The following is a 14,955-nucleotide window of genomic DNA, read 5'->3' as shown; positions in this document are numbered from 1 at the left end:
TAATTTCTCAGGCAAGGTTACAAACATCATTTTGCAGTAAGTGAGTGTCTGCTGATAAAAGAAAGCAGAACTTGGAGAGCAAATTAACTTAAAATCAAATACAAGGTACCAGACCATGCTGTTACAAATGCTAGAACATAAATAAGCCCCAAATCTAGAGCAGAGACAAGAAGAAATGCTGGGGCCGACATAGGGCCCCAGGCATTCCCATTTGCTGCTGGTCAGATGCGCAATAATGCAGCCACTTAAAAGACATCTCAGTAGACTCTTACAACACTGTCAAACACAGGTAGAAATTCCATCCTTTGCTATCTTCTAAATGTACTGAAAAGTTATGCCCATATAAAAACTTGGACACAAATGTTTATAACTGATTTACTCATAACTACCAATACTTAGGAATAGCTGAAATATCTTCAGCAGGTGAGTGGATTAATAACTCCTGGTATATCTAAATAATAGAACATCATTCACTATGAAAACCTGAACTTTCAAACCATAAAAATAATACCAGAGGAGGCAATCCAAGAAAGCTACATACTGTACTATTCCAACAGAATGTCATCCCACAAGGGTGACATTGTAAAGATTTCAAAACCATCAGTGGCTGCCAATGGCTGAGGGTGTGGGAATCATTGCGATATCAAGGATTTGGGACAGTGAAAGTACTCCACTGTTTCTATGTGCACCGCTCTCTGGAATGATTGGGACCTGCACAATAAACTTGTCCAAATGCACGTGTGTACAAAAGTAATGCCAAAGGTCACTTCCAATGTGAATTCTGGATTTGGAGTATATCCATCAGTGTTGCCTCATTGACAACAACAAATGTTCCTTTGTGGTGGGAGAAAGGGAAAGGTGTAGATGTGAGAGTATTATGGGAAATCTCTGTACCTTTGCTCAACTTTTCTATTAATCTAAAATGCCTCTAAAATAAATTTTGAAGAAAAAATTCTATCTATCTATCTATCTATCTTTCTATCTCTCAAGAAGCTCAATGAAAGTGAATTCTCCTTGTAGCCTGCTCAATATTTATGAAAGCTCAGAGCCAGTTAAAAGACAAGCCTGATGAAAAGGATAATAGATTTGAAAATTAATGTAGAAGTGTCCTAGTTTAGAACAGAGATTTAGATACCACATGTGGAAATTAATTCTAAAAAATTCTAACCAAAGAAATTGGATGTAAATTTCTCATGACGAGAGACATGTGTTTCGGTGTACTGGCTGAGTCTGTGAAAGTTGTTTTAATTGTCTTTGTTACATGATAGAAACCTGGTTTTGAAATGGCATGCCTCAATGATGTTGACTTGGTGTGGTGTGTGATAGAGGATCATGGGAGGATTGCAGAGCTTTTTCATGTCAGTTGATCATAATACACAGGTGACAAGGACAGGGCTACTGCAGCCCACGGCTCAGTGGTTTCAAAAGGAAGAACCTCATCCACAAGCATGACTGTACCCTTACTTAATCTGTTTCAAGTGAGTGACATTCAAAGAACACAATCTCCTTAAAGGCCAGATCTTAACACATGACATTTTAGCTCCATCATCAGTTCTTCTTCATAGCATACAAAGAAAAATGATTTATATAAAACATGAGGGGGCTGGAGAGATGGCTCACAGGTTAAGAGCACTGTCTGTTCTTCTAGAGGTCCTAAGTTCAATTCCCAGCAACCACATAGTGCCTCAAAACCATCTATACTTGGGGTCTGATGCCCTCTTCCAGCATGCAGGTATACATGCAGATAGAGCACTCATATATGTAAAATAAATAAATCTTAAAAAAAAAAAGAGGAATAACTCCACATTTGTGTCATGTGAAGTAAGAGACAGCCGCCTAAGAAAGGATCTCATGAACAGCTGCAAACATAGTTAAAACGAGGAATCTTCATTCTAGGTCTCTTTTCTGCTTTTCTTTGTCCCCCCCCCCCTTCTTCCTTTCCTCCTCCTCCTCTTTTCCTCCTCTTCCTGTTTCTCTTCCTCATCTTCTTTTCAAGACAGGCTCTCATGTAGCCCAGGGTGGCTTTGAACTGTCATTGTAGCTGAAGTTGGCTTGAAAGCCCCAGATCTCCTGCCTCTCCCTCTCTAGGTCTCTTCTTGTATCTCGACTTGAAGCTGGAGTGAAGCTTCTCCATTTGCACTCCACTAATCCAGCTTGTCAGATCTCTGCCTAGCTATTACTCAATGCCATTGCTTCGTTTATGCCAGTCTGTCAAGCCCTTCTGAGTAAACCCACTAAAACCTGTTTATCTTTCCTTTCTGTTCCCCTATGAACTAAGAAAGAATGCACTGACCTTTCTTTACCCACTCACTGTACTTTGTCTCTGTGTACTTACATAAGCATTTCATCGTCACTTTCTAATTGTTAATTAAAGGTCTAAAATATATATTCAGGTCTTTCCTTTCTGTGGGTTGTGGCTCTGTGAACCTTTTTAGACTTGTGAATCATCATTTCTAGCCAGGGTTTCAGGCACTATGAGTAGCCTTTGGATTACGTTTCAGGGAATATTTATAACGCAGGAGACTATTAAGTAAGAATGTTTTGGTCATTACATTGAGTCAGCTCCTAGGGGCTGGGGACACATAGCTGAATAAAATGAATATTACCTTTAAGATCACAAAATATGACTGCAGGTCAGAAAGTAGATCCACAAACATCCAGAAATCAGCTCTGTGAAGATAAGCAGCAAAGTGACTCATCTTAGCGGGTGAGGAGATAAAGTGTGCAGAGGGAGCTTATATTTTACCTTAGGGTAGTTTCCTGAGCCTTCTTCGATAAAACAATATTTTAAGTAAGGGGCTGAGAGAGGCATTGGTAATTTGAAGGAAAGTGTTTCAGATGGCAGGTAGAATATAAATCATGGGACAGAAATGTGCTGGGTGTTGACTGAGTGAAAACAAAATTACACTGCCTCAGGAACTCAGTATTGGAACCTAGCTGCCTGTTGAATGAAACAGTAATTACGAGGGATAAAAGGCAGATTTAATTATAGATATAGACTGAACTGAGGATTCATTCCTGCTTATTTAAAAAATGTTTATGGGTCAGTCAGTATTGCTGGGTGCTTGGATGCAGCAGAAAGGATCTTACTTTTCTCTTTTGAAGGGATGAAAGAAGTCCTCTCTAGAGGAGGAGCTGAGGGAGCTCAGGATGGGTGCGCTGACTTTGCATTAGTAGCTATTATGATAAAGCATCATCAGAAGGTATTGTGCTGGTTAGCTGTGCTCATGTCTAAATCCTGGGAGGAACTCAGAGGCACACAAAAGTTTGTAGAATTCACCAGCAGTGAGCAAAGCTGGTGAACCAATGCCTTGTAGGAATTGAGGGGAGCAGGGGCATGGGTTTTTTGGTTAAGCTAAAAAGAGTGTCTAGTTTAGGGGGTATTAAATCTGATGATTTCATGTTTTAAAATGGTGTCTAATAGGTCACGTCGTGTGCATTTAGAGGTGGACATCAGCAGAATGTTCCTATGAAATGATGCTTTAAATGTTGACTTGGAACTTGTCCCTTAGGAGAGAGAGAGAGAGACTTTTCCTTCAAGACCTCACAAGGTAACCACAAAAGCTGATTTTAGTTTTTCACTGCATGCTCGTAGTATTATATATATTTTTAATCTTGTCTATATTCTTTTAATGAAATGGGAAATAATGAAGACTAGAAAGTGTCATTACTTATAAATACTTATAAAAGCCAAAGGCTTCAGAAGCACACTCCCATGCTTGGAAGAATGAAAACACAACAGTTACCTCCAGGGAAAGGGAGTGTTTGAGTAAAGCATGCTCAGTTCTACTGCTGGTTTTAGAAACCTGGTGAACTTGCCTTTGTGAAGAGAGTCATCACAGGCTATAGTGGAAAATCAGGCTGTAAAGTCAACTTGAGTCTACAATGTAGAAAAGCTTGATTGCTGGGTAAAAGATGCCGGTCACATGGATGTATTTCAGGACGAGAGTGTGATGACTGTAGGAACACTTAAGAACACTTACTACAGAGGATGATGAGGAATGACAGGAGAGAAGAGATGGGAAGCTGAGGGATGGTATGAAGACAATTGGCACACGGATGGCTTTAGCTGGCAAGGCAGTGGCGACAAAGAGGAGCAAGACACAGGTGTGAGACAGAGGAGCTAGAAATCCAACTTTAATCTGATTTGCTAGTAGTCTACAAAGACAGTGAACAAGAAGGGAAAGAGGTGTCGGTGTGAACATTGTGTGAGATGCACAGTTTAAATAAAAAATACCTTTAGAAGGTAAGTTTTAAGTTTGGCATGTAAGAATCAGCCTAAGTGTCTCTCTTACAGACCCCTGGGTACCAGCTGCTGATTTGAAAAATCGTAAAATACCTGAACCCATGTTTGGAATAATTATAATAGCTTAATCACCAAGGCCAGAAACACAAGGAGACTGAGGCAGTATCAAGGGACTATCCAACCAGAAGAGATAACACAGTCACTGAAGGGGACCATGCATTCACAGATAAAGTAGTAGAGGAAAAGAATGATACCCTGTCTTCTCAAAAATGTCCTAAAGATCTTTGGCTTATTGGCCATTGTTTGCACAATATGATTCTTGAATTGATTGTCAATGTGTAACATTTTAAAGAATCTGTTCAGTCATGACCTTCTCTATCATTATTTAGTAAAGTTGACATGAACAAGTGCCAGCAGTTTCTCTGGGAGAGCAATAATTCAGTTAACTGAGGTACTTTAGCCTAGCTGATCTTGTGTACCACAAAACGCTCATATATCCCCCCTCTCAAAACCAAGTAAAACTAAACAAAACCCAGGGACATTTAGTCTTGTGTTGGTAGAATGGGACAACACTAGCACATACCTTTGTTTGTTTGGATTTATTAAGTAGATGTGATCAGCTATAAAAATCTAGTCAGGAGAAATGTTGCTGACAGGCCAGGCTCCTCAGGTCTGGAAAGAGATATGTGGGTCTGATCAGGCTAGGGACCCAGCCTCTAAATTCTTGATGTGGCAGATCGCATGATAGGAAATATTCTCTCCTTATTCTAAGGCTGACTCAGGAGCAGATAAAACCGGCTTTCCCTTAGTGCACCATCCATTCCTGAGAGACTGCCATTGGTAAATTAATCTCCCTGGAGCATCAGTTTTGTATTTATCACCTTGGCTACAATTAGAGATTGCATCAGTTTTTCATTCATTAATCTCATCTTACTATCAAGGGAGAGAAGAATTTACAACAGCAATTTTTGGAAAGCAAACAAATGTCTTAATAACAATTATAATAGGGTCCGAGAGATTACTCAGCAGTTAAGAGCATGTTCTGCTCCTGCTGAGGACCTGTGTTTGATTCCCAGCACTCACACTGGGTGGCTCACAGCTGCCTGTAACTCTATCTCCAGGGATCACCTCTTCTGGCCTCTACAGGCACCCAAATGCACACTCACACTTACACATACGCACACACAGACACACACACATAAATAAACTCACACAGTAAAATAGTAACGATAACAATCACTTAACACACCCTAGACACTTTACACGAAGGTTTCTAATAGCTTCTTAAAGTGGGCATTACTGTGGTCCTCACCTACAGCCTAAAGCTTGAAGAAAGTAAATCATTTGTTCGGGTTTATAAAATTTTCACATTTTTCAGAATTCAAATACTAAGTGAAGGTTTTGCAAACCTTCAGAGCACAGAGGTACTTGCTTAGGTCGGTAGGTCAGTGTGAAGTATGTGCCAATTTCATTTGTTCAAGCTCACCATAGTCAAGATTTAGGTCTTTTTTTTTCTTTTTTTTTTTTAACTGCCTTATTTCTTACATGAGCCGGAACCATTTCAATCTATTTCTGTTTGTCAAGCTGCTTTGTTATGTTTTCACCCTGGCCTTCATCTTGAGACAGAGAAAAGTTTCGCCAAGTTCCTTAAAACTTGTTCCAAGTTCCTTAAAGCTTGTCTGTGTGACCTTGGACCATAACTGATACAGAGAAGTAGTCTTAGAAAAGTTGGGCGTTTGCACGAACTTTTCTTTTGTATTGATGTGACTTGTTTTTGCTTCACCTATAAAAAAAAAAAAAAATGAATCCTGGAATAAACCCACTCTGCTGCAGTCATTACCGACAGCCCTCTCAAGCTGATCCCGTGTGTAGTGTGATTTGTTTTAATTATTTTAATCCTCACTCCCCACTCAGATACTGTTTGACTCTGCCGGCAGGCTCTGGCGCATTTCTATCACATGAAAAGTTTTTCAGAGTAAACTTCTCCTCAGGACAAGGTGGAAGAAAGGCAGAAACTCCAAAGGTAGTTAAAGACTCTAATTCCAGCCCTTCCTGAACACCAAGGCTGTCCTTCTAGGGTTATTAGACGGCTCCTGACCAAGCTGCTCAGAGCCATATGTCACACAGTTCTTCCTCTTTCTATTTTGCTCTGAGTCTGGCCGTGAACTGACTATGTTGCTGAAGAAGACCTCTAACCCTGAGCCTTCTGCTCCCCACTCCCAAGTGCTGTGATTACGGGAATATACCACCACACCCATCTCATCCCCACATCTCCTTTTCAATCTGAAGAACTGGAGGATAAGCAGTGTCCACAGCAGAAGCAGCATGATACAGCCCAGGAGATGAAAAAAATTGCATTTTCTTATGGTTCTCCCCTCCCTCCCTTCCTTTCTAGTTTGTTTTTGTATTTTAAGATACGGTTTTGTATATCCCAGGCTGGCCCCCATTTCATTGTGTAGTAGAAAACTTTGGACTCCAGATTCTCTTTCATTCACCTCCCAAGTATGAGATTACAGGCTTGTGACAGCATGCCCAACTTTACTGTTTGTTCTTCACAGAGGACCTCCTACACAGATAGCTGAAGTTTTAGTCTATATTTTCTCCCTCAGGAGTAAAAAGAGTTAAACAACACTTTGCTAGGCTGGTGCATTCTCTTCATAAAAAGAAATAACAAAACTATTTTAGGATTCTTAAGGCAGAAAAGACTAAGTTTTGAGATTAGTCTAAGCCACTCAATTTTTTTTACTTTATGGCTGTAAACTTCATCCTTGAATCTAAGGAAATGGAAGTCAGATGCCATGAGAATGTCATGGGGTCCAACATGAGACAGTCTTGGATTTAAAGCTGAACATGGCTGTTTACTCTGTTGCAGTGAACATCATTAAACCTGTGTCTTCATCCTCAAATGGTTGAAGGTTGTGATACTTACGTGATAGGATTACTGGGTTAATTAAGTCAGATCTTCTGTGAAAAAAATAGATACAATGAATATATATAATGGATATAAAAAATCCCAGAAAATAACTCCTCCTGCCTATGTGGTGATAAGAGACATGCAGCTCATGAGTCAGTACACAATGCTGCTGTAGTTCATACGTCAGCGCACAGTGCGCACAGTGTAGGTATGAAGAGTTTAAATTAGCCTGGGTGACTCCATTTTGAAATGAGGAGCCATCTTGACCGGGCGCTGAACTCAGGTACCAGGAAATATCACAGAATGTGCACTTGGCAGAGAACAAAGTTAACTCTCCTAGCAACAGCCTCCAGGAAAATCACAGAATAAATACTTGATAGGAAATAGTGACAATCTCCCTGGCAATAATCAATGAGAATCTCGGTTGGGAAAATTCTCCCCAACGTTCCAGATGTAGTTTAGAAGAATGGCAATTGTGATGATGTAGAAGGTCACCTTGCACCTCTGGCTTTTACCCAATTCTGTAACATCAAGGCATGAACCCCCCTGCTTGCTGTCATGGAAACCCCCAGCTTGCAGTTTTTCCCTTTAAAAACCCTGCTCACCCAGGGCTTGGGGTTTCACTCTTCTACTGCTGTGTCAGTAAGACTTGGGTCCCAAGTTCGATTGCTATCGTAATAAAGCTCTCTTGCTCTTGCATTGAGTCGTCTCCTGGTGGCCTCTGAGGGTCCCACAATCCTGGCAAAACAGGTTTAGTTCATGAGTCAGTACACAGTGTTGGTGTAGTTCTTGAGTCAGTGCACTCATTGTGCTGTTGGTACAGGCAGGCCTCACTTTAAGATCTCCTCCCTGTTCACTATTATAATCCAGCGCTTTGCAAAGTCACGTGTTTCAACAGCAAGCATTTCGTGTCCTTACTAAAATACACATTTCTGGGCCACTGACCAAATAAAATTAAAAATTCTGAGAACGAGTCCCAAAGCAAGTGTATTTTAACTAGTTCCCTAGGCGATTCGAGTGTGTGCTTAAAAGGAGAGTCACCGCATTAGAGAATCAGACTGCCTTTTCAATTGCAGAGCTAAAGTTCGTATTCCATTGAGGTTAATTTACTTACCCCCTTGAGAACTAAAAGCCTTCTCTGAAGACTAAAGGCATAAAAACAGATATAAATGACTTGTTAAAATTTAGTAATAGCAGCCAAATGGTGATGGCACATTCACACTTTTAATCCTAGCACTCAGGAAGCAGAGACAGGTGGATCTCTGAGTTCGAGGCCACCAAGATCTACAGGAAGCGTTCCAGTAAAGCCAGGACTATGTACATAGAGAAACCCTGTCTTTATATATATATATATATATATATATATATTTAAATAATTTTATACATTCACTTGTATCCCAGCTGTAGCCCTCTCCCTCTTTCCCTCCCAATCCTCCCCCCCATCTCCTCCCTGCCCCCTTCCGAGTCCACTAAGAGGGGGTGTCCTCCTCTCCTTCCATCTGGCCCTAGCTTATCAGGTATCTTTAGGATGGTTGGAATGTCCTTATCTGTGGCCTAGCAAGGCTGTTCCTCCCTAATTGGGGAGGGAAAGCTCATGAGTTCATGTCTGAAACAATTCCTGTCCCCCTTACTAGGGAACTCACTTGGATACTGAGTTATCAAGGGCCATGTCTGAGCAGGGGTTGTAGGTTATATCCATGCATGATCCTTGGTTGGATAAACAGTCTCATAGAAGACCCCTGTGCTCAGATATATTTGCACCTTGTGGGGCTCCCTGTTCCCTCTAGGATATACTAATTCCTTCTTCATATGATTCCCTACACTCTGCCGAAGGCTTGGTTATGGGTCTCAGAATCTGCTTTGATACACTGCTAGGTAGAGTCTTTCAGGTGCCTTCTGTGGTAGGCTACTGTCCTGTTACTTGTTTTCTCCTATTTCCAATGTCAATACCCTTTGTCTTTCTAGATGAGGATTGATCATCTTACTCTTGGACCTCTTTCTTGGAGAAACCCTGTCTTAAAAACCAAAACAAAACAAAATTTAGTATAACTTCAAAAAAAAAAAAGATAACTCAATGCTAGTTATCTAATATCAATAACAAATTCAGAATTCAGAAAAAGACTTTATGCACCAGGGACATTTGTTTTTCTCCCTCGCCAAAAAAGAAAAGACAATGAAAAACCTAGGCCTCTATGTAACAAAGCATATTCTAGAAAGACCAAAGATACCTGCTTGTGTATATGATGGAGAATATGATGGAGAGATGCAGGAAAAAAGGTGCAAATGAATAGAGAAACTTTAGAAAGACATGACGAAGACCCTCAATAGATCTTGTAAGGCAAACAGCGTGATTTTCTCATAAAATTATGACATTATATTTATTCAGATAAGTTATTAATAATCAAAATTTTCTTATTCATGTGTTCTGCATCTGTGATGGACCAACCTTATGCTGAAACTCTGAATGCCAGACACAGGAGCACACATCTGTAATTCAAGCACTTCGGGAAAGCTGAGATGGGAGGAAAAAGAGGCATAAGCAATTTTGAGCCTAGCCTGAGCTACATGAGACCCTAGATTAAGGAAAAAAAAAAAAAAAAAAAAAAACTAAGTAGGGGCTGGAGAGATAGCTCAGTGTTTGAGAGCACATACTGCTCTTCCTGAAGACCTGAGTTCAATTCCCAGTATCCACACCAGGTGGTTTAGAACTGCCTATAACCCCAGCTCCAATGGAAATCTGACCTCTGTGGGCCCTTGCATTCATGTGAATGCACCACCCCTCATACACATGATAAAAATAAATATTAAAAATATTAAGTAACTAAATAACAAAGATTCAAAAGAAAGTCAGATAAAATAAGTGTATGTCCATAAAGGGTGTGTAATATGTCATTTAAGATTAAAAAAAAAAAAGAAGAAGAAGAAGAACTAAAGTGATAAGAAAGTCATAGAAAGGGGTTTGTAATACGCCAAGCCTGACAATCTGAGTTCAATCCCCGGGGCCTCCATGTCATCCTCCACGCTAGCTATGGCACCCATGCCATTCCCTCAAACTCCTGCTCACAAAATAAATAAAATAAAGGAAAGGGGGGAACTGTGAAGGATTTCCAAAAATAAAAATAATCCAGACAGTGTTCGTACACTTCTTTAATCGCATCCCACCCCTCAGAAGGCAGAGGCAAGCAGAGCTCCCTGAGTTTGAGGCCAGCCTGGTCTACAGGAGTTTCAGGACAGCCAAAGCTACACAGAGAAACCCTGTCTCAGGAAAAAAAGAAAAAAGAAGAAGAATCAAAATGTAGAAACGAAACGTTTGTACAAGACAGAGAACTGATAGACCTTAGTAAAAAATTAAAAGAAAAATTTGCAACTAAATCAGAAAAAAAAAAGCTAGAATAATTGAATAGCAGAGATCAAGCCAACAGATTTTTTTTTTAAAGAAAAAGTAAAACAGGTGAACTCATTCAAGAAAGCAAGTAAACAACTTCTATCTGTCTGTCTGTCATATATCGACCATCAGTCCATTTTCTATGCATTTACTATCTGCTAGTTATCATCCACCTCCTAATTATTAATCTTATGTACTTTATTATATATAATATGTCATCTATCTCCTATTTATCATCTCTAATTTATCATCTATCATTGATTTGTTAATTCATCATCTATTATCTCCTCTATCATCTGTTATTGATTTGTTAACTCATCATCTATTATCTCCTATTTTCTGTCGTTGACTTGTTAACTCATCATCTATTATCTCCTCTGTCATCTGTATATCACCATTGTCATGGCTGTTCTTGGTTAGCAACTTCACTACATCTGAAATTAACTAAAACCCAGAAATGGAGAGCAAACCTGTGGGGGATTTTTGCTTAATTTAAAGTGGGAAGATCAACTTCTGATCAGGATCTTTGAGGTAGGTAGACACACCTTAAATCCAGGTCTTTTGAGCTGGGAAAAACCCACCTCTAATCTGTGCCATGCCCTCTGCTGGACGCCCATGTAAGGACATGGAAGGAGAAAACTTTTGATCTTTGCCTGCCTGCTCTCCCTCACTGGCAAGTCCACTCCTTCATGGACATTTGAGTCTACTTCTTCGGGATTCCTCTGTATATTGAAGACCAGCTGAGCCATCCAGCTGTATGGACTGAGCAATTACGGGATTCTTGGCGCGCGCGCACGCACATACACACACACACACACACACACACACACACGAAGAGAGATATTCAGTCTATAAATTCTCTTATTCTAAAGAACTCTGACTAGTTCAATCATCTCTCACAGATCTATCTGTGATCTATCTGATAATAACCAGTAAGGAAGACCATGAAAGAAAAAAAAAGGGTTATCAAAATTATACTTTAAAAGTGATTTCCTAAAATAAAAAGCAGACAAATTAAACACTTGGGGGGCGGGGAGGAGGAAATGATCTTCAAAGAAAAAGGGGGGAAAATCCTTTGGAAAAGGTTCAAGTCCCAAGAGAAATAAAATCATCTTGGCAAGAGAGACACACCAGAGAAACACTGGAGCCAGCAGACAAGGAGACAACGTGGAATGTGCACAAATAGAATGTCAGACAAGAATCACTGAAGCCGAACTGATCTTCAGGTCTCAGAGACACATGACAACTGGGCAAGGCCCAGAGGAAAAGCATTTCTTCAGCTCTCCTTAGGTTGCGTCACTCTTGCTGTGTTCTCTTATGCCAACATATGATGAATCGTGTCTTGGTCCTCTTTCATTTCTCACAAAAGAAAGGAAGCTGCACATGGTCCATAGAACTGTGTTCTCTGCTGAATATACTCTTCTAAAAGTTTCAGGATTATATACTGAAATAACTTCATGCAGAAGTTTAGAAGCCATCATGCCTTCCAAAGCCCTGTACATCATACCACATACTCATTAATCCTTAATTAGTGACTTTTGAGTTGCTTCTAGTCTTCAGCGATAACTGGCACCAAGAGCAATGTACACATACTCTTTTGTATTTTCACAAGTGTAGAGTTGGAATGGATTTCTGTAACTGCATTTAGTAGGAAGATAAACACATTTGGTTTTTGTTAACAGTTCTCAAATTCTCTTCTATTAAAAAAACATCAAACCATTTTATATTCTCACTAGCTGTGTGTATAAGCTTGTATATCCCTTTACTGGGTGTGGCAGTCCATGCCTGTAACAGGACCTAGGAGGCAGAAGTGAGAGAATCAGCTTTTGCATGGTTTGGGTTATTGGTACCAAGGCATGCGACTGAGGCTAGAGCATTCACGTGGGGACTGGGGTGGCTATCCTGAAATAAACCCCTTATTTGATATGGGGTACTGTGTTAGTGGTTGCATGGACCCTACAGTGGATGCTGAGACATGTAACCAAGAATGAGTCCTCTACCCAGAGGGAAGGTCTGAGTGGGAAACCTGCCATGGGAAATGCCAGGGAGGCTGTCTTCCTCTATGTGGTATAAGGTGGCATGCCTGCTTAATAAGTAAATAAGTACAGAGCTGCCCTTTAAAACGTTCAAAGTTTTGAATACATATTGCAGTCGATAGAGTAATGTGTAAAGAACCTTACTGTGCCTTTAATTTCATCAGTAAGTGGAGGCAGGCAGATAGGTGCATTCAAGGCAGCCTAGTCTATAAAGTGGGTTCCAGGGTAGTCAGGGTTATACAGAAGTGTGGCCACTGCTTTGTGCAGCCAAAAGTCAGGTGATTATTCCCCCATTAGCCTTAGACTAGACTAGGCAGCTAGAGCCAACCTCATCACGTTTATCAAAGGTAAGAAAAATGTATAGCTGCCCCATAAATGTACCTCAGGAAGAAACAAGCAGATAAACAATACCAATGGGTAAAATGTGTTCATGTTGTATTAGACCAGTGGTTCTCAAGAGGGGAATGTGAGAGAGGTGTGATTCAAATTCAAATTCCATTTTAATTTCACTTTTCATCATTGTGATAAAATGATGAAATGTTTGGTACCCACCTAAGCAACATAAGAAAGGATTTTCTCTCTCAATCTGTCTGTCTATTCGTGAGACCGAGTTCTCACTATGTAACTTTTGACACTGGGTCTCACGTCACCCAACTCCTGAGAGCTAGCTAGGACGACAGGTGTAAGATCTGAGGCAGGGGTGGGGGCTACCCTCTGTCAACTGAACGGTACCCCATCCAGCTGTCTCCTTTGTAGTCCCTCCTAAACCACGGAAGTGTCTTCTGGATTCATGGCTGGCTTTTCTACCTCACAGACATCCGCAGAGTTTTGTCTTCTAGGTTGACTCTAAACTCTAAGTAGCTGACAATTAAGAGTAACCATCCCAGACAGACTGCTCAAAGCAACATTTCAGGATAACTGGACCACTGTGTATACAGGCACACGAAAGCTGAAATCAACATGCCACATGTGTCACTGAGATAAATTCTGAATAGACACAAATAATTGTTAAAGAATGAGAAACCAAAGGTAAAATTACTAGAAATGCCAAGATAAAAATCTCGTATAACTTTGGAATAGAAAACCATTTTTCACATAAATCAGAAATAAAAGTTGATGTAATCCATTATGTAAATTCTGCCTGTTGAGGGATATGGTGGAGGATGCCTTTAATTCCAGTGCCCCAGAGGCAGAAGGCAAGGTAGGTCTTTGAGTTGAAGGACAGCTTGGTTTATATAGTGAGTTCCAGGCCAGCCAGGGGTGCATAGTGACACACTGTCTTGAAAGAAAGAAAAGAAAAGAAAAGAAAAGAAAGAAAGAAAGAAAGAAAGAAAGAAAGAAAGAAAGAAAGAAAGAAAGAAAGAAAGAACCTGACTGTATATAGATCACTCATACTACCAGCATCACCCTTCACAGGGAGGCTCAACTGTAGATCCATGATCAAAGAGAAAGTTTTAACTATAGCGTGGCAGACAAACTGAGAACATTTGTCCTCTGAGGGTTTCTATAATAAATTTCTTTTAAAGGATTTTTTTTTCTAATTTTTCTTTATGTGCATGTCTCTATGTTCCACACACAGCCAGGTCAGAGGTGAGTACTGGTCAGCAGTTGTGAGCTCCTTAATGTAGGTCCTGCAAATCAAACAGGAACCTTTGGGATTTGTTTGTCTGTTTCTTTTCTTTTTTTCTTTTCTTTTCGGACAGGATATCACTCTGGAACTCACTGTTTAGCCTACACTACACTGCTTTCAAACTCCTGATGACTCCCCTATCCCAGTTTTCCAAGTGCTGGGATTACAGGCATGAACTATCACGCTTGCTTCCAAGAAATACATTTTCTGTTTTGGAGGCCAGGAGTATGAAAAGCAAAATCCATGTATTGGCCATGCTCTGTGGAGCACGACTGTGCTCTCTCCCTGTGCTCCAGAGACTCTGTCCTTGATCATTCCGCTCCCTGCTGCTTCTCTGAGAATCTCCCAAAAGTACTTATGGCTTATATGTGTGCTTGGGGAAGGAGGGGCCTACTGAATCTTGTCAGTTTCAGGGACGTTCTGAAGTCATTGAGTTACTCTTTTGTGTTTAAGGAGCTTCATTGCAATACGGAATATTTACCTCCCTTTAGAACATCTTATTGTTTTGCCTCTCCTTAATATCCTGAATCCTAATGAGGGTTCATCTGGGATAGGGCTTTGCTGCGCAGCACAGCATAGGGCTCGCTTGTCTGGAACCTGGCGTGCATGCTTTAACATTTTAAAATTATGAGTTACTCTGCAGATGCTGGTGAACACAATCTACAAACGGGCACCCCCTCCTGCCCCGCCTACATTCGCTTCGGCCTACTCAAACATGTCCTAGGCGGACGCCAATCGCTTTGC

This window comes from Meriones unguiculatus, chromosome 19, assembly GCF_030254825.1.
Source record: "Meriones unguiculatus strain TT.TT164.6M chromosome 19, Bangor_MerUng_6.1, whole genome shotgun sequence".
Taxonomy (NCBI): domain Eukaryota; kingdom Metazoa; phylum Chordata; class Mammalia; order Rodentia; family Muridae; genus Meriones; species Meriones unguiculatus.
The sequence above is the reverse complement of the archived record's forward strand: the minus strand, read 5'-3'. Positions refer to the sequence as shown.